At 46.2% G+C, this 25,993-nt stretch overlaps 1 pseudogene; it reads right to left on the reverse strand.

Moving 5' to 3' along the window:
- Nucleotides 1-15,090: 15,090 nt before the first annotated feature.
- On the reverse strand, nt 15,091-15,160 carry LOC142747575 (U2 spliceosomal RNA; annotated as a pseudogene).
- Nucleotides 15,161-25,993: the final 10,833 nt, after the last annotated feature.

Here is a 25,993-nt window from a genome sequence, read left to right on the forward strand (position 1 = left end):
TGTATTTATTCTGGTGTTGTATATATGTACAGAGCTTTGTTTTGGGGCTGTATATATGTACTGAGCTTTGTTCTGGTGTTGTATATATGTACTGATCTTGGTTCTGATGCTGTATTTAAGTACTGTGCTTTGTTCTGGTGCTGTATATATGTATTAGCTTTGTTCTGGTACTGTATATTTGTACTGAGCTTGGTTCTGGGGCTGTATTTATGTACTGAGCTTGGTTCTGGTGCTGTATATATGTACTGAGCTTGATTTTGGGGATGTATATATATACTGAGCTTGGTTCTGGGGCTGTATTTATGCAGGTTTATGCAAATAGGGCTATCCAGCAGATGTACTTTAGAAAACATGCAAACATGACATCCACCCCCCACCCATTCCCTCCCTCACCCTTGGAGTAAAATCAGGGGAAAAATAAAAAAGTAATGTAGGGCAAATATATTTTCAACAAATTAACTAAAATCTAATAATGCAGAACAGTGTGGTATTTTTTAAAACATGGCTCAATGCACAGGCCTGGTTGCGAGGGACATGAGGGACAGAAATATCGGGAATCTTTGCGGTGCCCGTCTTTTCTGCAGACGCGGCACTTTTTCTGGGGGTTGCTTCTGGTTGGTGTTGGGGGCATCCGACTGATGAAGTGTCTTTCAGTCAGTCGCATGACATCCTCAGACTGGGGGCATTCTCAGGTGTCCTGAACATCAAAAATGAGGCCTTCAATAATTTTCTCCTGGAAATCCAGATATCTGTCTCTGCCTCTGTTTTTTTTGTAGAGCACAAATGAGTTGTGGATGGCCACCTGTAACAAATAAATGGCCACTTTTTTGTACCAGGTTTTTGTTTTTTGCTTTACTAAATAGGGCTGTAAAACCTGGTCGCTTAAATCCACCCCCCCCCCCCCATGTACTTGTTATATTCGGACACGCTCACTGGTTTGTGCTTGTCCGATGTTGCCCCTCTTTCCCTCACTGCCACTGTTCCTGCGGTATGAATCGTGCTTAGCACATACACGTCTTTGCGATCCCTGAACTCCCGGCTTCTTCCTCCAGTCTGACCTCCTGGGATGACAATTCAGTCCAAGTGACAGCTCCAGCCAATCACAGGCCACAGCGGTCACATGGACTGCCGCGTCATCCAGGGAGGTGGGGCTGTCAGGTCCGTAAATCAGGGAAGCTCCTTTCTCCCTGTCATTTCACACCGAATAACCACCTCTGTAAATTGAAAGCTGAAGGCATGCCTGGAAAGAAGTGAACGAGTCAGAAATGTTCGCAACACAACTTTCCCTTCATCAGAAAAGAGGAGAACTGAACTTTATTCAGAACAAAGAAACAGACAGAGGAGACACATGCCCCTCCCTCGAGATGTAGGATTGCTTGAGTCCCATTGGCTCCTCTGTCATAAGTTTTGGTGTACATTCTTCTGCACACTCCTCTTTGCATTCCAGGGGGCGGTGTCTTCCATAGGCGTGTTATGCAGGCTCTTTGTGCTCCATGAATCCAATCTCTTTGTGTAATATACTGAATATATATATATATGTAAGGATAATATTTTTCAAACAATATACATAGTAATGATCCCTGACAGTCCCCCCTAGAAATATTATTCTTCTATCCCTGAGTCTTGCCTATCAACCTACCACTGACCACTCGAACCAGGCGGGTAGGGGTTTTGGATTTCTTCACCAGCTTGAGACGAGCTACTCCTTATAAGTAACCCCCCTTTGTACCTGGTCTTCCAAGGTTTCTGAATGGTCCTAACTGTCCCTATTCTCCTCAGTATACAGGATGGTTGTCTTTAAAGGGACTATCGGTGTCACCTCGTCTATTTGTGTAAACATAGTGGGCACAGTCTGTTCTACTGCTTTCGTCATCATTTTCCTGATACAAGGGAAAACACAGCACACAAGGACAGAGAATAGTATTAAAAAGGCGAGTACCACTACTCCTATTTGTGCTAATATTTTCTGCCATCCAGTCATCCATGAGAAATACTGGTCCCATGGGTCAGTAATACCTGAGTTCCTTTTCAACTCCTGTGATAAGCTCTCCAACTTATGTATGGCCATTGTGACTTTTCCTTTGGGCCCGGTGTTGTCTGGGATATACGTACAGCAGGTTGTCCCTATCATTCGGCATACCCCACCTTTTTCAGCCAATATCATATCAAGAGCCATTCTATTCTGGAATGTCATAGTTGAGGTGGGCCCTAGTTGGTCGGCTAACCCTTGTAAAGCATCTCGGGTATAATTTACAAAACGCTGCTGGTTGTAATATATATAATTAATCCAGTCTACATTTTTATTAACAGTAATAATTGGGATAAGAGACTCAAATCCTGCCTTCACCTGGTCTCTGGCCTTGTACTCGTCTGGCACCCCCCTCGGGACACCAATTGTATCTATATACACATGTGGATCGAAGCTTCCCCTTGGGGATACCTCCCTCTTTCTGCGGTGGTAAGATCCTTTTATTGGTTCTTCATCTGAACCTTCGCCAAGAATGTGGAAAGGCATAATTGCTTTAGCCAATGCACACTCTCCTTTCCATTGCCCCTCAAGTCTGGTTCTGATTTTCATATCCCCACATACCCAGTATATATCGCCCAAAAACTGCACCTGATTCTGAGTGATAGATGCATTTAATGAGCTGTACTTTGAACAGTACCCTTCCGGAAAGTTCCCTAGGAACCGGCCATTCCCTTCTGTATTGGTGTAACATGTGTAGTTGCCTTTGTAGATGGTAAGTCCCTGGGCTTGTTTGGGTATCGTGGTGACTATGGGGTATTCCTTTTTCCAGGACTCGCAAACTGTGTGGTCTAATGTTATATTGGTGTATAGGCTTAGGAAACATTCTTCAGCATCGTCAGGAATATTAAGTGGCACTGTCCCTAGGTGTGGCCGGGCTCCTGCACACACATAGCAGTTGGACTTATTCACTTTCCGTGTCGTGTATTGTACCCACTCTAACCAGACATTATGGTCCCCAAATCCGGTTTCTACAGCCATAGTGTCTTCCAATCCCGGGTCAGCCATGGCCATCATTTTTTTATGCATCTGTATTTGGGATAGCAACACTTTTATCAGTCTCTCAGGGTTCAACTTTCTCCATTCTCGGGAGTCTACCATATCTTTTAGTTTGAATTTTCCCATTTCTCTGTTTACTCCCCCATGGGTCCCTAATATGTATGTGTCTTGGTCTGTTTTACTAGGGTTTTCTATGGTGAGGATCAAGTTTAATCCTGACAGACCACAGGCTTTCCTTGATAACGTCATTCTAGTTAGAAGGGACTTCCCATTAATGTCTTTCTTTTCTAAGGCACTCTGTGGGCGATATCCCCAATGGTCCCCCGTGTTCCAGCCCACCGCTTTCCAGGATGTACAATGATTGCCGTAATACTTGTCTGTTACACATATATATTGAGTGCCTCGATCGCACAGGTGATAAGCATTCCAATATCCGCATGTTTGTTTGACACAACTATGTTTGTTTCTGAAGGATGTTACAGACTCAAATTCAAACTGGTATGTAGCTACATGTGTACTGGAAGAATTATACCAAAAAGTGGTCACCCCATCAGCCTGGGAGATTCCTACATGTTCCCCCTCAACACTCTGTGCAATAACACGGAAAAGGATAAGGATGTACATGGTGACAGTCATTCTTTGGAAGAGACCCTCTTGCAGTGCGAGGCGTGGATCCATGTCGGCCTCCCTTCCAGCTTAACTGCAGTGGGCGAGATCAGGAGGACCTGGTATGGACCCTCGAATCTGGCTTCTAAGGCCCCTCTGACGTGTCTTTTCACCAGTACCCAGTCTCCTGGTTGTAGCTTGTGCACCCCTGAGACAGAATCTGGATCTGGAATGGAAGAAAACACTGCAGCATGTGTTACTGTCAACTCTTTACTGAGGGAAATAACAAAATTAACAAGACTATCATTTCCTAGACTAAGTTGTTGCGGGTAGTAACATCCCATTCTGGGAGGACCCCCAAAGAGGACTTCATATGGGGTGAGTCCTGTTGGCTGTTTGGGGGTATTTCTAACCGAGTACAAAGCAATGGGCAATACTTCGGGCCATGGCAGGGACAGTTCTTTAGTGGCTTTAAGAATTTTACTTTTCAGAGCACCGTTCATTCTTTCCACTTTGCCACTGCTTTGAGGGTGGTACGGGGTGTGTAGCCCAAGATCTGCACCCACCATCTTCCAAATGTCTCTGGTCACATCTGCAATAAATGCTGGTCCCTGATCACTTTCTATGACTTCAGGGATGCCGAATCTGCAGACTAACTCTGTCAGCAGTCGCTTCACCGTGGTTCTTGCTGTCATGTTGGACACTGGGTACGCTTCAGGCCATCCTGAGAACATGTCCACCACCACCAGGACATATTCATACCTTCCACTCTTTGGTAATTGCATATGGTCTATCTGTATCCTTTGAAACGGGTACAATGGTCTTGCCAAGTGTTTCTTTGGAGTGGGTTCAGTTCTTCCTGGATTGCAGGTATTGCAGATTTCACAGCTTTGAGTGTATTGCTTAACTGGTGTGGAAATGCCGGGTGCTACGTATAGTTTGTTTATGGCAGCAATCATCTGATTCTTCCCTCTGTGTACTATTCCGTGGGCCCATTGTACTGTAGATGGGTAAAGTGCTCTGGGTAGACATATTCTGTTCCCTTTTCTCCAGAGTTCATCCTGCGACGATTGTATCGCCCCTGTTCTGAGCCATTCTTCTCTCTCGTGGGTCGGGGCTTGTTTTTGAAATTCCTGGAGGGTCCTAACTCCTGGATTATCCATTTTCTCCCCCTCCTGCTCTTCTTCCTTCCTTTTACCCCTCCTCGTCATTACGTACACACCTGCCTCCTCTCGAGGTCCTATGGCTGCTTGCTTAGCCTCTTGATCCGCAAACAGATTTCCTTGGGCTTCTGCCGTATGGGTTTTCCCATGTGCTTTAACTTTGATTACTGCCACTCGCAGGGGAAGCTGGAGGGCCTCCAGTAAATTCTCCACTGCCTCTGCATTCTTGATAGGGGATCCGGTGGCTGTCTTGTAGCCTCGTATGGCCCATAGCTGACCAAAATCATGCGCCACTCCGAATGCATATCTAGAATCAGTATAGATATTGACGGTTCGTCCTTCTGCATGTCTGCAGGCTTCAGCTAGGGCTATCAGCTCCGCCTCTTGCGCTGACATGTGCGGCGGAAGAGATCCGGCTGTAATAACCGTGGTAGAGGACACCACAGCATATCCAGTGTGGAAAGACCCCCATTCATCCGCATATCTGGATCCATCAGTGAAGAGGGTAAGGTCAGCATTGACTATCATCTGTTCAGTCACTGTGGGCAAATGCGATGTTTCATGGTGCATTACCTGAAGGCAGTCGTGTTCATGGGCATCTGGATCATCATCATCCGTCATAAGCGGGGGGTTAGGAGTGTGAGAAGAAAACCCATCTGTATAATCCCCCCTCGAGAGAGGAAGCAGTGTGGCCGGATTCAGGATTGTGCATCGCTGTAGGGTCACATTTTCTGGGAGAAGAAGAGAACATTGGAGTCTCATATGCCGCTGTGTAGAGAGATACTTTTGTTGGCTTTGATCAAGGATGGCTTTGAGATCATGTGGAGCCAATATCGTAACTGAATGTCCTAGAAGAATGTCAGACGTTTTATCCAGCAATTCCTTGGCGGCCAGCACAGCTTTGAGACATACAGGGGCCGCTTGTGAAACAGAGTCCAATTTACAAGAGTAATATCCAATGGGACGGTGTGTCCCGCCATGGTGTTGGGTTAACACTCCGGATGCATGGCCGTGGTATTCTGACACGAAGAGGAAAAACGGTCGCTGATAGTCGGGGATGCCAAGGGCTGGCGCGGAGATAATCAGGTCTTTGAGTCTTTGTACCGCATCCACGGCTTCCACAGGTAGATGCGGATTCCAGACTACATCCTTCAAGGCAGCATACAGCGGTTGCATAAGGGCAGAAGCATTGGGAATCCACTGTCTACAGTAGGTGACCATACCCAGGAACGCTTGGAGTTGTTGCACTCCCCTTGGGAGGGGAATATCTCGAATAGCAAACTTCCGGTCTTCTGTAAGGTGTTTCACCCCCTGAGAAATGCAGTGTCCTAGGAAAACAACTTTGGTGGCACACCACTGGAGCTTCTTAAGAGAGACCTTACAATTAATTTTCGCAAGAAACTGGAGCAGGCGTAGAGAGAGATGATGACTTGTCTGTTCGTTCGGACAACAAAGGAGTAGGTCATCCACGTATTGGAGGAGTGCGGCTTCAGGGTGAGTTCGTATCCAAGGATCCAGGCACATGGAGAGGGCCTGAGAAAAGTGATTTGGTGAGTTCTGTGCTCCTTGTGGCATAACTGTCCAAGTGTACTGAGCTCCCCTGTAGGTGAACGCAAAGAGATACTGACAATCAGGATGTAGAGGGACACTGAAGAAAGCATTGGCCAAATCAATAACCGTGAAGTATGTAGATTCGGGCGGAATGTTACTCAGCAGAGTATGCGGGTTGGGGACCACTGGAGTTTCTAGTACCGTGGCAGCGTTAACTGCTCTCAGATCCTGGACCAAGCGAAATTTATCGGGCTCACCTTTCGGAGTTTTCTTCTTCACAGGGAAGAGGGGGGTATTTGCTGGAGATATGCAGTGGATAAGGGCGCCATTCCGTAGTAGTCCCTGAATCTGGGCTCCTAAGGAAGCTTCTTGTGTAGCCTTCAAAGGATATTGTGGGAGCCGTGGTATGTGCACACCTTCTTTGAGGAACACATGAACAGGTGGAACGGGTAATCTCCCTATATCTTCCGGGCCTGTGGACCACAAAGAATCAGGGATCTGATTGTAGAAATATTCCGGAATGGGGGTGGCAGGGGGTTGGTGTAGAAGCAAAGGGATAGCCCTGATCTGACAGGTCTCTTCCTGGGACAGAGGAGTGTCCAAATCGAGGTACATTCCAGAGTCTTCGTAGCGGATAATTGCGTGAAGTTTTTGTAACAAGTCTGCTCCCAACAGGTTGAGAGGACAAGTATTGGAAACCACAAATCTGGAGAGAATCTCTTGCTGGGCCCCAACAGGTACGGGGTAGGTGAGCCTAGAAGAAGATGGCTTGCCGTCTACACCAACACAGGAGATATAATCTTCAGATATGAAACTGTCAGCAGGTAGATCCTTAGTTCTTATGACTGATCTGGCTGCACCCGTGTCCACTAGAAAAGGCAAAGAGTGGCCTCCCACCAGGATCCTAACAGAAGAAATAGGTCCAGACTGTGCAGTAACAGAGGCCATGGTGGGCACGGGCTTGCCGGTTCCCTATGGTCGGTAAGGGCGTTCCGGAGAGCGATTACTGTAATCTCCTTGAGGTCGTGGATCGGGTTGATTGGCCGGACGAGTTCTGCAGTGTCGCCTAAAGTGCCCCGGATCCCCACATCTATAACAGGCGAGGTCTCCACTGGCCCTTCCGGGACCCTGAGCGTCAGGATATTTCCTTGTTAGTCTCGCTTGTATGGGTCTAGACTCGTAAGATCGTTGAGGAGGACGGTAAGCCTGTTTCGGGTAGAGAGGGGGGCGTCGCTCTGCTGGTCCGGCATACATAATTGTATTGATATCCTGGCACACAGCTACCTTTGTAGACTCCTGTGGGGTGGGGGCTGGTTGTTTTTCAATAGCTTTAGCTATGAGGAGGACCTTCCTGGGATCCATGTCAACATATTCCGGCCTTCCCTCCACCAACTTCTTCTTGATATGCTCCTTGAGACCATTAACAAAGGAGGACACTAACAACACCTGTTGCATTTTGACTTTAACATCAAACCCCTGGTCTTGGAAAAGGGATTGTATCCGGGCATAGAACTTCTCCACTGACTCCGTGGTGTCTTGGGTGCAGTCCGAAATACTCGTAGAAGATTCCGTTAACCTATCCCTGGCCCATCCTTGCATTTGACGGCAAAACACATCTCCTGAGTCATAAGTTACCTGATTTGGTACTTGTGTATCATCTAAGGCAGACTGGATTATGGGCCAGAAACTATCCCCCGCCTTGATGCTAGTGATGAGTTGCAAATCCTTCCATGCTGCTGAGTATGTCTGTTGAATTTGTCTGAGTCTCCTGTAGAACGGCATAGGATTCTTGTCCGGGTCCGGGAGTTGGCTCACAATCTGGTTCACTTGCGTCGGATTGAAGGCCACATATTTGTTGGGTGCGTCACCTTGGGACGTGGTCGTGGTCGTAGGTGGGTCAGGGATCGGAGGAGAGCCGGGGATGGCGGAGGAGGCGGCTGTGGTAATCCCGATCTCCTGAGGCAGTGTCGCATCGGGGAGTACCACGAGGGGTGTGGATATGGGAACTAGAGGTAAGGCTGTAGGAGGGGGTGGGTAGACCGGTGGGCGGGGTAGGCCAGGTAGCAGTTCATCCGGATCTTCAGGGAACATCTCCTTAAATAAGGGTGAGGGGATAACTTGCTTGGACATGTTCTGCACGGCCTGCTTCAGTGCTTGGACAGTAACATCATCATTGCTAATTAATCTGATTTCCTCCAGGGACGGCACTGCTGGGTGATGCCGTATGGCCTGAACAATTGCCTGTGCGCATGCTTGAGGTGGGAACCCGAAAATTCCTGCACTAATAGCTGGGAGTGCTATGGTTGTGAGACGTTTATAATTGGCGAAATCCAGAATCCTGCGGACAGTTGTTTGAAGCTGTTGAACACAGTGCTCGTGATTCTCGGCCTCATACACAGGGCCTACTGCATGTACTATCAGGGTGCAGGGGAGATTTCCTGGGCCTGTGGATACCAGATCTGTCACTCTAAGTGGGCCTTGTTCCTGAACTATGAGATCGCTGTCACGTTGGATTCCGACACCTCCGGCGTGTACTATTGCTCTGGCCACCCCTCGCATATGGCGGAGCTTACTATTAGCTGGATTGACAATTGCATCCACTCGCTGGGTGACAATATCACCCATTCCTGCTATCAACAAAGTGTCAGTAGGCCACACCAGTCTTTTTGCTAATGGTTCCCAGTGCTGTGGGTGTCCTGCATCAGAGAAAGTATCCCTCTCTTCCACTGGTGGGGACTCTGGTATGTGAAATGTGACATGGCCTGGTATCTGACTGACCGGGAGGGGGAGCGTACAATCCTCTTTCACAGCATGTATCTCATGCTGGGATTCCTTGTCTTCATCCGGTTCACACTGACTCCTTCTCTTCGCCATTTCACGTTGAAAGGCCGGGCTATTAAGAAAGTCATCTATGGACGGGAAGCGTCCAGTCATGTTTGGGGGGATAATAGGGAAAAGGGGCACAAAATCTTTCGGGACATAATAGGCACCATCTGGTGTAAGGACTGGGTATAGTGGTAATGGTGGCTCTATGGTAGCTTCATGTGGAGTAGTAAGATGGCCGCCGGGGGTGGGAACTTCCTGTGACGTACTGATGTCAGTTCCGGGTGTACTGGGCGTGTCGGTGGGTGCGGAAGGGGTTGGTCTAGGGGTTGGGCCTGGGCAGGCTGCTTTGGTTGAGCCGGACGTGAGCTCATCAGGAGGTGAGGGGCGGCCTCTCCCACAGGAAACACATTGTTCAATTGTAAGGGGGTTTTGCTGGCCACAATAAGGGCACACCCAAAATGAGGGATGGCGGCCATTATAAGGTGGGGGCTGCTCCTTTGTTGTATAATACATATAACATAATATAATGCCCTTCTTATTCCTAACTTCTGCTTCTTCAAATCCCTCTTTGCTGACCGCTATGGCTGTTCGCTGCCATGCTAAAGCACTTTCCATCAACTTACTATCTTCTAACTTCCCTTTGTTCTCACGAATACCTTTTGCCCAATCTACGGCTTGGAGCCTACCTCCTCTATGGATCCCACACACATCCATCAATTTCTTCATTTTACTCACATACTGCTTGCCTTCCCTTCGCTTCACTAAATCATACGAATAGGACTGTCCGGAAACGGACGATCCTGGAGATTTGAATATGGACCGTAAACCATCCATTCTAACAGTCTATGTTATACACGTAATTTATATATAAATTTTCGGTCTACAACTCTCTGACCTGGTTAATATATATAACCTACAATTTAATACACGACTTATCAGTGCGTTGCACCCCGCATGCGCCTGTCCCACGACTTATCACACGTCTTATCGCACAGTTTACCGTGCCCGCATGTCCGCGTATAAGACAGGTTATAATACTATCCACGACTTATCACACATGTACTTATGCCCGCGTGCCCCTGTATAAGACAGGTTATAATACTATCCACGACTTATCACACATGTACTTATGCCCGCGTGCCCCTGTATAAGACAGGTTATAATACTATCCACGACTTATCACACATGTACTTATGCCCGCGTGCCCCTGTATAAGACAGGTTATATATATCTAGTCCCTAATTACCCAGAGGATGGTTAGTCGGGCGCGACTGAGGTCTCACAGGTTTTCAACCTCACAGCGGAAAATATCACCTCTGTCGCCTGAGATAATCCAGGAAATCAACAAAAGGGTTCTACAGATCGCCACAAGACCGTCCACAAACACAGATAAGACGAAGATTCATTAAATCAACTCGCTTACCGTGTTATTGCGGAGGTGATCAAATTCCTTATCAGTGGGCAATCTCGGGTCCTCTGTTTCACCCTGTGATTGTCGGTTATCCGGATTTCGATATTTCCTCGAGTGAGGTCCCATTTGGGGTGCCAAAAATGTCAGGTCCGTAAATCAGGGAAGCTCCTTTCTCCCTGTCATTTCACACCGAATAACCACCTCTGTAAATTGAAAGCTGAAGGCATGCCTGGAAAGAAGTGAACGAGTCAGAAATGTTCGCAACACAACTTTCCCTTCATCAGAAAAGAGGAGAACTGAACTTTATTCAGAACAAAGAAACAGACAGAGGAGACACATGCCCCTCCCTCGAGATGTAGGATTGCTTGAGTCCCATTGGCTCCTCTGTCATAAGTTTTGGTGTACATTCTTCTGCACACTCCTCTTTGCATTCCAGGGGGCGGTGTCTTCCATAGGCGTGTTATGCAGGCTCTTTGTGCTCCATGAATCCAATCTCTTTGTGTAATATACTGAATATATATATATATGTAAGGATAATATTTTTCAAACAATATACATAGTAATGATCCCTGACAGGGCCAGATGTCAAAAGAGGCGCGTCACCAAGGACGCGTCACCAAGGACGCGTCACCAAGGCAACAGCCGGGAGGGAAGTTCTCGGTAAGTACGAACTTTTTCTTTTTTTTTTTAACAGGTTGCTCGATATTGTGATCGGCATTCACTGTCGAGGGTGCTGAAAGAGTTAACTGCCGATCAGTTAACTCTTTCAGCACCCTGGACAGTGACTGACGTCGACTAGCCTCATCTCTATGAAATCACGCAGCCGCGCATCAAACACGGATGACACACGGAGCTGTCAAGTGGTTTTTGCGCGCTCAAAACGCCACGTTCGTGTGAATCCAGCCTAACACTTTTTTTTCACAGTATTCTTCTGGCAGCAATTCTCTCGAGTCTCTTCTTCTCCTCAAACTGAAACAATGTTTGAGGAGAAGAAAAGAGGCAGGAGATTTGCTGCCAGAAAAGTCAAAATAAAACAAATGTGGTCGCTGTGATAGGTTTTCACAGTGACCACATGTTCAGGGACAATCAGATTGGTCCCTGATACTCTGCCCAGTGCCCAGAGCTGTTGGTAACAGCGTGGGCACAGGGCTGTGTTCACGCGATCGCGTGCACACTGTTATATACGCAGAAATGCATGTGATCGCTGTGATTGGTTGTCACAGCGATCACATGTTCAGGGGCCAAAAGATTGGGCCCTGACATTCTGCCCAGTGCCCATGGCTGTTAACAACAGCCAGGGCATAGAGCTGTGTGCACGCGATCGCGCATGCACAGTCTCTGAAGTGCCGCCGTAATTAGTCTATACGGAGGACTTCAGAGACCCTGACCGCTGGCCGTATAAATACAGCCAGCGGTCGGGAACCTGTTAAAGGCAACCTGACACCAGCATTTCCCCTTTTGAACTCTACTCACCCCTCACTGGCCGCTGCTGTCAAAAGCTCATTGGCGTTATCCCCTCAACTAAACTCCTCCTCCAACCGTAAATAACGGTCTGCAAACATTTCACGCCTTGTTCGTTCTTCTTCTTCTTATGGTCACCCACCGTCAAAAACTGGCCTGACCTGAATGCAGAAAACTCGTCTGAGATAGTGCGTATGCACCCATCATGTATGGGCCGACAACCTTGCCTACTTCGTCCGGGCCTCAAATCTAGTTACTGTGTTATGCCGCTATGGTGTCCAGTTGTGCGCATGCACCAGAGCAGGACATTGATGTGCTGGGATTTTGTGTGTGATGGGGGGAGGGGAGGAGCTGTCAATTAAAACTAAGGAGGCAGGGTTAACTCGGAAAGTTATCCACTGTATAAACTAATACTGAATATCGTTCAATATTAATATTTTCACCGCCTGAAAGAACGATTAAAATGTCTCTTTATTAGTCAATTGATTAAAAATGGCTCTAAAAGCCCAGTTATCCAATAAAGGCAAAAGCAAGTGGTCAGAAGAAAGAGAAGCGTCAGTGGGTGATAGTATGTGTGCCCACTGATAGATCGCTGTCTCCCCTTATATCATAAATGTTCACTGAACCCTTGCCAATAATTGTCCATGTAATCCTACGCGTTTCAGTACCACCTATCTATGTGATACGTCATCAGGGATTATTTAAAGATTCATATATCGACCAGTTAGCACTGTTTCTGTGCTTATTAACCCCTTAAGGACACGGGCAATTTTGGCCTTGAGGACAGAGCAATTTTTTACATTTCCCCTCTTTGCATCCCGACGCTCATAACTCTTTTATTTTTTTGTACGACGTAGTTGTATGAGACTTTGTTTTTTGCGGGACGATTTGTACTTTATGTAGGTACCAGTTTTTGGTACAAATACATTATCGTTTAATTTCTCTAAATTTTAATTTTGGCGAAAATGCAGAGAAAAAGCAGTTCCGCTGCAGTTTTAATTTTTTTTTTTACACCATACACCGATCATCATAAATAATGTTATACATTTGTTGTACAGGTTGTTACGGTCGTGGCGATACCAAATATGTCTGTATTATTTCAGGTTTTGGGACTTATATTTTAAAAAGTTTATTTATTATAAAAAATGTGTGTTTCTGTGTATTTTTACTTTTTATTTATTTATTTATTTATCATAAAAAAATGTTTACATTCATTTAACTTTTTTTTTTAAATCCCATAAAGGGATTTAGCATTTTGATTTTTATTTTGTAACTGCAATGTACTGGCATAGATCTATATGCCAGTACATTAGCCTGTGTGCTGATTGTACACAGGCAGTTGTTAGGGCATACCTCAGTATGCCCTAACAACAGGAAATATGTTCAGACAGCCCTGGGGTCCTTCAATGGACCCTGGGCTGTCTGGACATACGAGTTGTGGGCTTTGATCGCGTCACAGTTATTTTCTGTGACGCGATCAATGTGCAATCGCCCCTCTTTGAACGCCGCGATCAGACGGTCTCAATGAGCAAATTTCTTATTCTTGCTTCCTCTGATTATATCCTCCTTTTAGATTTGTACCTGTCATCTTGTGACTTTATGTACAGTAGATACATCTTTGTATCCCCGTTCTACCTTGTGATATCTGGTGCCTACCCTGTAATGCAGCGTAGCTTGGTGTGTTACGGGGCAGAAAGGGATATTGCCATGTGGTAAGGGGCATATAGGGAATTCTTTGTGTCCCTAGTGGTTTTCGGTACCGTGATTAGGTAATCTGTATATACCGCACTCTACGACGGTGTCTCCCATATGGTATAATTAATATTATATCATGTAACATTATCCTGAATACTGCGGGGCTCTAGTCCCGTTTGGCCAATCCTACTGGCTGGCTATTTTGGGAGAAGGTATGTGTAGTACTTTGATTTGTGGATCGTTGCATCTTTTACCTCTGGTGTTGATCGGACTGTAAACATGGAGCCGCCTAAAGTTTCCCAGGGTTACTAGGGACGCTTCGTCGTCCGGGTGCTCTGATTGGCTGTCAGAATAGAGGCTCGCCGCCACCCGGGACGTCAGAAATGACGTGCTGAATGCGGATTGGCGGCCTGCCGAAATGATGGCAACATAGAGGAGAGCTCAAGCCTTTAAATATCCGGCGTGTCCCCGGCGTGTGTGCGGCCATTACATCTGAGTCATGAACATATCAATCTTTACATAATCCCTGATTTATTTATTTTTATATTTATTTTTTAAAGCCCGAGCCGTGCTTTCTATCACCAAAGTGCATAAAAAGTGCAGAGGTGCCGCACAAAAAGTGCACAAGGATGCGGTCTATCGCAGCCCTTCTCTTAAAAGAGAGAGGACCCGCATAACCATTCCTCGACCCTCCAAACCATAGGCCTAGAGGATCGAGGATCGATGATCCCCCCTCGCCGAAGCTTAGGGAGACCCAAACACACTCCTAGGCTTCTACCTGGGCTGCCACCCCAGTGTCCACCTAGGAGCCTGCATCATGGTTGCACCTCCCCTCTGACGAAGGGAGGCCGGGTTGCAGGGGAAAACGGAACCAGATGGCCACACATTTTCCCCCTAGACCTCATGAGGGTCTCAAAAGGGCACCGCATCCCAAAATTCTTGTGACAAACGTGACAAACACACAGTGAACAAAATGAAATAAGTGGATGTGCGCTGTGATACAGCCTGGATATCCGCCAGGTATAAAAATATTCCTCATCTCCCAGCCAGAAGGCCGGGAGAATAAAGGTGTGTGCTCATATAGTGTGAAAGAGACTGCGTGCAAATGTGACTTCACTCAGTGGGATCCCACCCCCAGTGAGTTAGGGCACCCCAGGGTCACCAGCCCTGGGGCACATAGCAACTCGGGCTTCCAAACTACCCGACCTCCTGACCTCGATCCGGCGGTCGCCTGGTCACCTACAAATGGTACCTTTAAAAAAAATGTGTACACCAGAGCGATGACCGTTGTGGTTCCCTGCCCTCACCTCGGCGTTCTGTCATCCCGCTTCGATGGTCCAAACTTCCACCGGCAGGGATGATTACTAACCTCAGCTTGAGCAGGTACTACACTTGATCTTAGCCAAAAGGCAGAGAAGCGATAAAGCAGTTTTATTAACGGCCATCACACGACGAGGAAACCCTGTCGTATGAATAAGGTCTTAGGCTATGTTCACATCTGCATAAAACCTATACATATATCCTCAATATAAATAGGGAACCTCTAAACTACAAATAAAAAAAAACAAGAGCAAAATACAAGGCTAAACTCTCAATAGAATGTATAAAAAAAAGTCTTAAAGTTTATTAGTTGGACAATATAATAATATACAATACACAAGAATCAGATAAAAGAGAAAAACCAGCGCCCAGATGAAAATGCCCAATCACCATTTAGCGTGTGTTCACATGCTAAATTAAAAACAGCTGTAAAATACAGAGCTGTTTTCAAGGGAAAACAGCCTCTGATTTTCAGCCGTTTTTTAAACCACAGACATTTTTGAGGCGTTTTTGCATTCGTTTTTGGAGCTGTTTTTCTATTGACCCAATGAAAAACGGCTCCAAAAACGGCTCAAGAAGTGACATGCACTTCTTTTTACAAGGCGATGTTTTACTTGCCGTTTTTTCAAATGGCCGCGTAAAAAAAATGAACCGTCGGAATGTAAATCAATGGGCAGATGTTGTTTGGAGGCGTTCAGCCTCCGTATTTTTAACTGTTTTTCGGGGCATTTACGGTCCGAAAATTGGCTGTAAATAAGCTGTGTGAACATACTCTAAGGGTATGTTCACACGGCCAAATTTCAGACGTATACGAGGCGTATTTTGCCTCGTTTTACGTCTGGAAATACGTCTCAAATACGTCGTCAAACATCTGCCCATTACTTTCTATGGGTATAACGCTGTATTGTCCACACGACGCGTAATTTTACGCGTCGTACGGCAATTACGACGCGTAAAATTACGCCTCGTAAAAAGAAGTGCAGGACACTTCTTTGGACGTTTTTGGAGCTGTTTTCTCATAGACTCCAATGAAAACAGCTCCAAAAACGGACGTAAAAAACGCTGCGATACCCTAAGGGTATGTTCACACGTAGTCAACAAAAACGTCTGAAAATCCAGAGCTGTTTTCAAGGGAAAACAGACCCTGCTTTTCAGACGTTTTTTTACCAACTCGCATTTTTCGCGGCGTTTTCGCGCCGTTTTCGCGGCGTTTTTTACGTCCGTTTTTGGAGCTGTTTTCATTGGAGTCTATGAGAAAACAGCTCCAAAAACGTCCAAAGAAGTGTCCTGCACTTCTTTTGACGAGGCTGTATTTTTACGCGTCGTCGTTTGACAGCTGTCAAACGACGACGCGTAAATAACAGGTCGTCTGCACAGTACGTCGGCAAACCCATTCAAATGAATGGGCAGATGTTTGCCGACGTATTGTAGCCCTATTTTCAGACGTAAAACGAGGCATAATACGCCTCGTTTACTTCTGAAAATAGGTCGTGTGAACATACCCTAAGGGTATGTTCACACGCTGAGCCAAAAACGTCTGAAAATACGGAGCTGTTTTCAAGGGAAAACAGCACCTGATTTTCAGACGTTTTTTGAGCAACTCACGTTTTTCGCAGGGTTTTTCGGGCCGTTTTCGCGGCGTTTTCGTGCCGTTTTTTCGGCCGTTTTTGGAGCTGTTATCAATAGAGTCTATGAGAAAACAGCTCCAAAAACGTCCCAAGAAGTGTCCTGCACTTCTTTTGACGAGGCTGTAATTTTACGCGTCGTCTTTTGACAGCTGTCAAATGACGACGCGTAAATTACAGGTCGTCTGCACAGTACTTCGGCAAACCCATTCAAATGAATGATGTTTGCCGACGTATTGCAGCCGGATTTTCAGACGTAAAACGTTTACGTCTGAAAATAGGTCGTGTGAACCCAGCCTTAAGGCACATTCAGACGTGGCGGAATTGCAGTTGAATTCCGCTGCGGACAGTCCACAGTGGAATTCTGCAGCAGCCGTTTTTTACATTTCTTTCTATACATTTTTAGGAAACTTAGTTCAGACGTTGCAGAAAATAACTGTGCGGAAATTATGCTGCGGTACAGATTTTTCCCTCCGCAGCATGCACATTACATTGCGGAGAAGAAGCGGAATTTCACTGCGGATTTCAGCCTTTGCAATGCAAAAACTGAAATCTGTGGCAAGTCCGCTGTGATATCTGCAACGTCTGAATTACCTGTCAAATATGCAAATGTTGGTGCAGATTAGTTGCGTAATTGCCCCGAATCTGCACCAACATTTGCAGCTGAAAAATTCTGCCACATCTGAACATGGCCTTAGAGTCTAAAAACAATTCCTTAAAGTCAAACCTTTTAGATAGTACATGTAACAAGGAACAATAATGCAATTGCACCAAGGTTTGATCAGTAGGGTATGTTCACACGGGTAACAAAATACGTCTGAAAATACGGCGCTGTTTTCAAGGGAAAATAGCTCCTGATTTTCAGACAATTTTTAATTAAACTAGCATTTTTTGCAGCGTTTTTTACGGTTGTTTTTGGAGCTGTTTTTCTATTGAGTCAATGAAAAACGGCTCCAGAAACGGCTCAAGAAGTGACATGCACTTCTTTTTAGGGTATGTTCACACAAGTTTTTTTTAACCGTTTGAAACGGCTGAAAATTCAGTAGCAGAATGCCTACAAACATCTGCCCATTGTTTTCTAATGAAATAGGGCGTTCTGTTCCGACAGGGCGTTATTTTACGCCTCATTTTTAAATAATGCTGTGTAAAAAGACACCCTGTAAAAAGAAGTGCATGTCACGTCGTGAGCCCCTTTTTGAGCCGTTTTTCATTAACTCAATAGAAAAACATCTCCAAAAATGGGCGTAAAAAAACGCGGCAAAAACGCTGGTTTGATTAAAGAAAGGCTGAAAATCAGGAGTGTTTTCCCTTGAAAACAGCTCCGTATTTTCAGCCGTATTTTGTTAAGCGTGTGAACATAGCCATACGGGGCGTCTTTTTACACGCCGTTTTTTGAAAATGAGGCATTAAAAAATGCCCCGTTGGAACAGAATGCCGTATTTCCCATTGACATCAATGGCCAGATGTTTGTAGGTCTTCTGCTTCCGATTTTTCAGTCGTTTTTTCAGCCGTTTTTCAGGACGCTGCAAATAGCCCGTGTGAACATACCCTAAGGAGCAGTGGCGTAACTACCGCCATAGCAGCAGTAGCGGCTGCTACGGGGCCTGCGGCATGAGGGGGCCCGTGTCGCCCGCCGGCACAGGCCCCCACCATGGCCGGAGGCTCCGCTAGCAGCCGCTATGGCTGCTACAGCGGGACGCCACTGAACAGTACGGCAGAGCAGGGAGGTATCTCCCCGCTCTGCCATTAAACAAAAGACATGTATCCCCTCTCCACAGGACAGGGGATACATGTGTGACCGCTGGCATTGATAGGGAGAACGGGGGACTGAAAGTCCCCTGAAGTTCTCCATCACAAACCTCGGACTTCCGGGGTCTGTGTCGGCAGCTCCGGAGAAATGAATGGAGCGCCGGTCCCGCTTGTGCGCATGCGTGGCCAGCGCTCCTTTCATTGTTATTGAGCTGCGCAGAAGCCGGAAGTCAGAGGTTAGTCATGGAGAACTTCAGGGGGACTTTCGGTCCCCCGTTCTCCCTATCAATGCCAACGATCATACATGTATCCCCTATCCTGTGGATAGGGGATACATGTCTTTTATTAGGACACACTGTAGGTCACATTTATTTGGGAGGGGGGCGCTGTATGGCGTTCCGTACAGGGGGGGCTGTATGGCATTCCCTACAGGGGGGGCTGTATGGCGTTCCCTACAGGGGGGGCTGTATGGCGTTCCCTACAGGGGGGGACGCTGTATGGCGTTCCCTACAGGGGGGGGCTGTATGGCGTTCCCTACAGGGGGGGACGCTGTATGGCGTTCCCTACATGGGGCGGACGCTCTATGGCATTCCCTACAGGGGGACGATGCTGTATGGCGTTCCCTACAGGGGGAGGACGCTGTATGGCGTTCCATACAGGGAGGGACGCTTTATGGAGTTCCCTACAGGGGGGGACGCTGTATGGCGTTCCCTACAGGGGAGGACGCTGTATCGCGTTCCCTACAGGGGGAGGACGCTGTATGGCGTTCCCTACAGGGGGGGCTGTATGGCTTTCCCTACAGGGGGGGCTGTATGGCTTTCCCTACAGGGGGGGCTGTATGGCGTTCCCTACAGACCCCCCCTGTAGGGAACGCCATACAGACTCCCTGTAGGTAACGCCAGACAGCCCCCTCTGTAGGGAACGCCATACAGCCCCCCCCCATAGATAACGCCATACAGTCCCCCCTCTAGATAACGCCATACAGCCCCCTCTGTAGATAGCGCCATACAGTCCCCCTGTAGATAACGCCATACAGCCCCCCTGTAGATAGCGCCATACAGCCCCCCTGTAGATAGCGCCATACAGCCCCCCTGTAGATAGTGGCATACAGCCCCCCCCTGTAGGGAACGCCATACAGTCCCCCCCTGTAGGGAATGCCATACAGTCCCCCCTGTAGGTAACGCCATACAGCCCCCCTGTAGATAACGCCATACAGCCCCCCCGTAGATAACGCCATACAGCCCCCCCGTGGATAACGCCATACAGCCCCCCCATAGATAACGCCATACAGCCCCCCTGTAGATAGCACCATACAGTCCCCCCTGTAGACAACGCCATACAGCCCCCCGTAAATAACGCCATACAGCCCCCCCGTAGATAACGCCATACAGCCCCCCGTAGATAACGGCATACAGCCCCCTTTGTAGATATCTACAGAGGGGGCTGTATGGCGCTAACTACAAAGGGGGCTGTATGGCGTTATCTACAGCCGGGCTGTATGGCGTTATCTACAGGGGGGGGCTGTATGGCGTTATCTACAGGGGGGCTGTATGGCGTTATCTACAGGGGGCTGTATGGCGTTATCAAAAGGGGGGTTTGTAAAAAAGGCACTATCTACAAGGGGGGGTTGTGTGACACCTGGGGGAGGGGGGGCCCCAGTCAAAAGTTTGCTATGGGGCCCAGTCTTTCCTAGTTACGCCCCTGCTAAGGAGGGATTGGGCGGTGTCATTTTGGCCCTGTTTTTTCTGTTTTATCTGATTATTGTGCATTGTATAGTATTATATGGTCCAACTAATAAACTTTGATACTTTTTTGTACATTCTATTGGGCGTCCAGTCTTGTTTTTCTACTCTACTTTTGTGGGTCTTTATGCCCACATTTGCAGAATCCGTCAAAAATGTCATAAAACCGACGGACACCATGACAGAAACCCGACTGAACCCATGAAAGCCAATGTGATCCATCGCGCCACATTGGTGGCCGTCATGCGATGGATAGGGGACATCTATTTTTTATTTTAATTTTTCTGTACCCGTGACAGAACAGTAAATTTGAAAGACCAATGCAGATGTGACCAGACTTAAACAGATTTTCACACTAGACCATTTTTTACTACAATTTTGGGAGCTTGTTTCAAAGAGGTTTCACTGTCAGACGTGGCGGAATTGCTGTGGAATTCCGCTGCGGACAGTCCGCAGTGGAATTCTCCAGCGGCCGTTTTTTACAGTTGTTTCAATACATTTTGAGGCAAGTTAGTTCAGACGTTGCGGAAAACTCCGCTGCGGACCATAGGCTGCAGTGCAGAATTTTCCCTCCACACCATGCACTGACTGTTGCGGAGAAGAAGCGGAATTTCACTGTGGATTTCAGCCTTTGCAATACAAAAACTGAAATCTGTGGCACGTTCGCCGTCTTTTCTGCAACATCTGAATTACCTGTCAAATATGCAAATGTTGGTGCAGATTCGTTGCGTAATTGCCCCAAATCTGCACCAACATTTGCAGCGGAAAAACGCTGCCACGTCTGGCCTTGCCCTAAGGCCACATTCAGACATGGCGGATTTGCTGTTGAATTCCACTGCGGACAGTACGCAGTGGAAATCTGCAGCAGCCGTTTTTTCCATTGGTTTCTATTCATTTTTAGGTAACTTTGTTGCGGAAAATAACAGTCCGGAATTTAGGCTGCAGTGCAGAATTTTCCCTACGCCGCATGCACTGTCTGTTGCGGCAAAGCAGTAAATTTTCAATCGCAGAGGCTGCAATCTGCGGCAAGTCCACTGTGATATCCGCAACATGTGAATTACCTGTCAAATATGAAAATGTTACTGCAGATTCGTTGCGTTATTGCAGAGAATTTGCAGCAACATTTGCAGCGGAAGAATTCCGCCACGTCTTAATATGCCCTTAGGGCATGTTCAGACGTGGCAGAATTATTCATAAGAAAATGTTGCTGCAGATTCGTTACGAATTTGCAGAAACATTTTCATATTTGACAGGTAATTCAGACGTTGCGGATATCACTGCGGACTGGCCACAGATTTCAGCCTTTGCAAAGGCTGAAATCCGCAGTGAAAATACGCTGCTTCACCGCAACATAATGTGCATCTATGGTGGAAAAATTCTGCACCGCATCCTAAATTCCACACTGTTATTTTCTGCAATGTTTGACCTAAGTTGCCTAAAAATGTATAGAAACTTATGAAAAATACGGCTACTGCAGATTTCCACTGCGAACTGTCCGCAGCGGAATTTAACATCAATTTTGCCATGTCTGAATATGCCCTTCATGTTTATACTTGATTGAATATCGATCCAGTCTGATTGCCAAGTATGGTCCAGGAATTTGTTTTCCCTTTGAGGCAAATTGGCTCATACCATTTTTTTTTGTTGTGCCTTCTGGATGAACAAAGGTAAACTAAGATTTGTATTCCCCTTCTCTATGCTACCTTTCCCTCTTCTGGTCTAACTTGATAGACAAGTTTTTTTTAACCATACCAAGGTCGGATTCACACGAGCGTGTTCAGTCCGTGATATACGGTCCGTATGTCAGATGCATTTCCCGGACCGAACACACTGCAGGGAGCCAGGCTCTTAGCATCATAGTTATCTATGATACTAAGTGTCACTTCCTCGCTGCGGGAAATCTGTCCCGTACTGTAATCATGTTTTCAGTACGGGGAAGTTGTCCCGCGGCGAGGCAGTGACACCTAGCGTTATAGTGAACCATGATGCTAGGAGCCCAGCTCCCTGCAGTGTGTTCAGTCCGGGAAATGCGGTCGACGTCCCGACCTTATATCACGGACCAAACACGCTCATGTGTGGGGCTCCTAAGGGTACGCTCACACTGTTTATTTTCAGCAGTTTTTGGACAGTACAGGTGCACACATGTAGTCACCCTTAAATACGGGAGCCCCATTGACTTCTACGGGCGTTTTTACGTTAGTGTGCATGGGGCTTCAGTCTGGTTGTAGACCTAGAAATACATAGGTCCAGTCAGAATGAAGAAATGTCATGTTAGTAAAACCAATACGCAACACAGCACACATAACATCTGCGGACTTCATTGCGGAATTTTGACTCTCCATTGAAGTCAATGGAGAAATTCCGCAATGAGTCCACAACAAGTCCGCTACACGTCCGCAACAGTCAGTGTATGCTGCGGACACCAAATTCCGCACCGCAGCCTATGCTCCGCAGTGGAATTGTCCGCAACGTGTAAATGAACCCAACTAAAAAGCTGTGGAAAGCAATGGAGAAACGTGTACGCTGCGGATTTCCGCTGCGGACTGTCCGCAGCGGAATTCCAGAGCAATTCCGCCACGTCAGGTCATGCCCTTATGTAACATTTTTTAGTCCAGCTTCATTTTTAGAAAAAAAATCACAGCATGCTCTAGGTATGCCATGCAGATGACTTAAAAAATGCAGGAAAAATGGCTGTATAAATTGAGACACAAAAAAATGCAGCCAAAAAATGCATGGAAAGAACGCCATTAAAAACGCTTGATACACATGCCATTTTTTACATGCCTTTTATAATGCTGAAAACAAGTGTGTGTATTGTGTGCGTGCATGCGTGTGTGTGTGTGGCCTAGTTATGTAACTATAGGTGAGGCCTTATTTACACGAACGTGTTAAACAGCGGCCGTCCCATGGACCTATGTAATTAAATATAGCCGTTCACACAGCCGTTGTTCCAACGGACTGTGTGAAGGGTCCGTGCGAAAATAGGACATGTCCGTTCATTCCGCGCATCACGCATCCCTCCATAGACTCTCAACTATGGGGGATGCGTGAAATAAGCCCTTAGTTTGTTGATAATATTGTTTCAACCTAAACTGAACAGCTCTAGGCTTTCCTACCCTTTTTGTGAGTAAAAACTGATATGGTCTATATGCTAACATATGTATGAATATACGTATATTTCCAATTTTGCAGGCATTTTTGGGTTATACAACACTGTTCCCATTCCCTGACAAAAAGCAGAAATGTTGACAAATCTGAAATTAAAACATAAATGTATTAGACAGAGGCATAACTTTTCTTTTTTCAATGATTAAGGCCGGATTCACATGGGCATTGCGCATTTTCGGATGTGAAAATCTTCAGAGTCTATGGAGGGATGCGTGAAGCGTGAAAAAATAGGACATGTTAAAACAACGGCCGTGTTAACGGCCCCATTGAATTCCATAGGTCCGTGTGACGGCCCATTGTTTTGACGGCCGTCACATGGACATATAACATGTTCGTGTGAATAAGGCCTTACATTTAAGTGTGGATACCCCGTTAGGCTTGATTCACACAAAGCGTTTTGCTGCATTTTCGTGGAATTTTTTACAGTTTTTTAGTGTAGTCATCGGTTACATTAAGGGCATGCCCAGACGTGGCGGATTTCTTCCGCAACTGTCCACATCAATGCCGCACAGAATCTGCGTTGCAGATTCTGTTGCAGATCTGCCCAAAATGGGCATTAAATTGATGCGGACTAGCTGTTTCGTATTGGGGTGAAAGAACTTCCCTTCTCTCTATCAGTGCAGGATAGAGAGAAGGGACAGCACTTTCCCTAGTGAAAGTAAAAGAATTTCATACTTACCGGCCGTTGTCTTGGTGACGCGTCCCTCTTTCGGTATCCAGCCCGACCTCCCTGGATGACGCGGCAGTCCATGTGACCGCTGCAGCCTGTGATTGACTGCTGCCGTCACTTAGACTGAAACGTCATCCTGGGAAGCCGGACTGGAGGAAGAAGCAGGGAGTTATCGGTAAGTATGAACTTCTATTTTTTTTACAGGTTGCTGTATATTGTGATCGGTAGTCACTGTCCAGGGTGCTGAAACAGTTACTGCTGATCGCTTAACTCTTTCAGCACCCTGGACAGTGACTATATACTGATGTCACCTAGCAACGCTCCAGTAATTACGGGTGCACACACGTAGTCACCCGTAATTATGGGTGCACACACGTAGTCACCCGTAATTATGGGTGCACACACGTAGTCACCCGTTATTACGGGAGCCCCATTGACTTCCTCAGTCTGGCTGTAGACCTAGAAAAACATAGGTCCAGCCAGAATGAAGAAATGTCATGTTAAAAAACCAATACGCTCCGCAGCACACATAACATCTACATAACATCTGCGGACTTCATTGCGGAATTTTGAATCTCCATTGAAGTCAATGGAGAAATTCCGCAATGAGTCCAAAACCAGTCCGCCACACGTCCACAACAACCATTGTATGCTGCGGACACCAAATTCCGCACCGCAGCCTATGCTCCACAGCAGAATTGTCCGCAACGTGCAAATGAACCCTACTAAAAAGCTGTGGAAGGCAATGGAGAAACGGGTCCGCTGCGGATTTCCGCTGTGGAGTGTCCGCAGCGGAATTCCAGAGCAATTCCGCCACGTCTGGCCATGCCCTAAAGGTTATAGTGAGTTATAAAATGCACTACATACATGCATTTTGGTTTGTGGTGTTTTATATTGCTTTTTTATGGTCAGTGGCATTTTTTTCAAAATGTAGCACGTTTTGGGTGTGGCGTTTTTTCTGGAGTTTTTTACATAAGCTTATCTATAGGAGTTAAATAAAACTGCAGAAAAAAAAATCATGTACAAAATGTCACTAAATAAAAAAAAACTGCATAAAAAAATGCTGTTACATTTTATGAAATGCTGGCGTTTTACAAGGATTTCTTTATGCAGTTTAAAACACCAGAGAAAATCTGTGTGTGAAGGAGCCCTCAAATAATTGCTAATTTTCTTTAGGCATAATCAGTGAACCTGGGTTAACAGTAATAAAAGCTGGGCTTTGCACAGGGTATTTGCATGGCATTTGTCTGGTGCAGTATTTTATGTATACATATGCAAGCTCATTTTTTTGCAAGTAAATTGTATAGATTTCCAATAACACAATGCAGCCGTACGCTGTACATTTTTGAGCACCAGCTACATGTTCTTTTTTTTTTTTTGCAACCTGGCATTTTTATGGCATTTGTTTCCCCTCTAAGATCAACTGCAAAAGCAAAATGCATTTTCCTGCTTGATTTCAATAGAATATTTTTTTTCCTTTTGTCTTTCAACATTAAAAAAAACTCTATCATGACAAAAACTATGTGCTAAAACCTTGATATTAGATTTAAATGTGATATTTATAAACCTAGTGCAAAAAGAAAGTGTTTTTGCCAACAGCAACCAATCCTAAGATCATAAAATATTGAATTGATCTGATTATGGGTCTTCAGCGAATAATATGACTATATGAATGAATAAATACAACAATTTATATACACCAAGCTATATCCCTAAATATATCCGGATTTGAGAAAATAAAATAATAATAATGTATCTGCTTGACCCAAGGGTAGCACCTTGGGGGATTGATCCGTTAATGAATAACCTAGAAATTCTGCTTCTCAGGCTTGGAGCAGCTAAATGTGACACAGATGTTTTGCACTTTTTGAAGACTTTGTGGCAGGGGAGATGTTATTTTACTCTGCAGCTATTTTTATGTAAGGCCATGTTCAGACGAGGCAGAATTTTGGTGCAGATTTGGGGCAATTACGCAACGAAT

Source organism: Rhinoderma darwinii, chromosome 2 (genome assembly GCF_050947455.1).
Source record: "Rhinoderma darwinii isolate aRhiDar2 chromosome 2, aRhiDar2.hap1, whole genome shotgun sequence".
Classification (NCBI taxonomy): Eukaryota; Metazoa; Chordata; class Amphibia; order Anura; family Rhinodermatidae; genus Rhinoderma; species Rhinoderma darwinii.